The sequence below is a fragment of the Colobus angolensis genome, unplaced genomic scaffold (assembly GCF_000951035.1).
Source record: "Colobus angolensis palliatus isolate OR3802 unplaced genomic scaffold, Cang.pa_1.0 Scaffold62, whole genome shotgun sequence".
Lineage (NCBI taxonomy): Eukaryota > Metazoa > Chordata > Mammalia > Primates > Cercopithecidae > Colobus > Colobus angolensis.
The window spans coordinates 11,063,926-11,065,797 of NW_012119821.1; the positions used below are offsets into that span (position 1 = coordinate 11,063,926).

Genomic DNA, 1,872 nt, shown 5'->3' on the forward strand with positions numbered 1-1,872 from the left:
TTGCTGGGGGTTCTCAGGCCTCTGATCACAGACTGAAGGCTGCACTGTTGGCTTCCCTGCTTTTCAGGCTTTGGTCTTACACTGAGCCACTGCTGGTTTCCTTCTTCCCCAGCTTGCAGGCCTATCGTGTGACTTTGCCTTGTGACTGTGTGAGCCAATTCTCCTTAATAAACTCCCTTTCATATATACATATATCCTATTAGTTCTGTCCCTCTAGAGAACCCTAACCAAAACAGGCCCGTAATTGTTTTTTATAACTTTGGTTCAGCCTAGTGCTTACTATAATTTCTAACATGTATATAAAGAGGTATACGTATAAAAGAAATCTCACAGTAACAGATTTGTATGCAATATGGAAATATTATAAGAAAGACCAACATGGCTTCATATTTATAAGGTGGTCAGATATAACCTTAGATACAACAGTAGAATACTATTGAACTATATTATTGGAAAGCCATAAGAAATAGGGCTCTCAGTTTCAGCCTTAAAGGAGTTTTTCCGTCTGGTGGGTGAGACAGAATATACATAGATATGAATCACTTGAATCACTTGGGTCTTTTTTTTCTTTTTTTTGTAGTTAGCTATTTAATGAGGTTCTTAAGACATTTAGAACACCAATTTGTGAGGATAAATTCCATTCGTCAGGGCAAAAACAGATCGCAGGTAGCCCTGGAGCTGAGGAACAGCTTTGATTTTTGGTAGAATTTGTGAGTCCACAGCTTTCTGATCAATCTTGCGCTGCTCTGTAATCTCGTATTTCTCTTTCTCTGTGTCGAAGATCTCACCTTCCTGGTGTCTGGGCTTCCGCAACTTCTTCTTCTTGAAGTAAGCATCAGTAAGATGTTTTGGGATTTTGACATTGCTGATATCGATTTTGGTTGAGGTGGCAATGACAAATTTCTGGTGTGTTCTTCGTAGAGGAACTCGATTGAGGACCAGAGATCCAGTCACAAGTAACAAGCCACTAGCCAGCTGCTTCAAGAAAACCACCCTCTTGCCCCTGTGGCGTCCAGTAAGGATGATCAGAATGGTCCCGGGGGTAATGCTGGCTCGCAGTTTTCTCACGTGCTGACTGAAGGGTTTTCTGCCGTGGCTCAACAGCTTTCGAGGCACATCTTCAGTAGGATAATATCTAGGCATTTTGCGAAGTTTAACCACCCGGGTACCGCCGTTCTTGTCACCACCAACTGGTTTTGTAAGAGTTGCAAGAACCTTCTCCTTCTTTTTCTTTTCAACCTTGGATTTAGCGGCTGAGTACTTCCTCTTGTACATGGCCTTTCTGGAATACATGGCAGATCGGGAATACCTGCCAATTCCTCTGACAAGGACAGGGTTGCGGCTGCAATGGGGCTTCCCCTTCTTGGGCTTCTTAGCCTTGAGGTTACCCTTTTTCACCTTGCCACCAGCATGAGCCTTCTTGGCTTCGGGTTTCTTTTTAGTATCTGGCTTCTCAACTTTTTCACCCGCCATCTTGCAAGATGGGAAAGAGCCACTTGGGTCTTATGATGCATCATGCAAACAAGTGGAGGTCAGTGCCCTGTGCTAAGAAGGCTCACAACAAAGTGGTATTTAGCAGTATTCCAATACAGAAGACTTCCTGGAGTTAGTAATTATTTTTGAAAAATTTTATTTAAAAACCTTATAAAACTAATATATGCACATAGGTTCTTTGGACATTCAAACAATTCAGAAGTACATATAGTACCGGATATAAGTTTTCCTTTATATCCTTTCTCAAACTTACAATTCTATTCACTTATGTAAGGTAACTTCTGTTAGCATTTGCTATATGATATGCTATATTCAGATTATCTCTATTTTTCTATCATCTATTTTTCTTTCTATGTATCTGTCCATGAATGAGATCAA

General features: G+C 40.9%; 1 pseudogene across 1 annotated transcript; it reads right to left on the reverse strand.

The window, feature by feature from the left end:
- Positions 1–568: 568 nt before the first annotated feature.
- Positions 569–1,487, reverse strand: LOC105527406 (annotated as a pseudogene). The gene has a single exon (XR_001004224.1). The product of XR_001004224.1 is annotated as a 60S ribosomal protein L6 pseudogene (transcript).
- Positions 1,488–1,872: the final 385 nt, after the last annotated feature.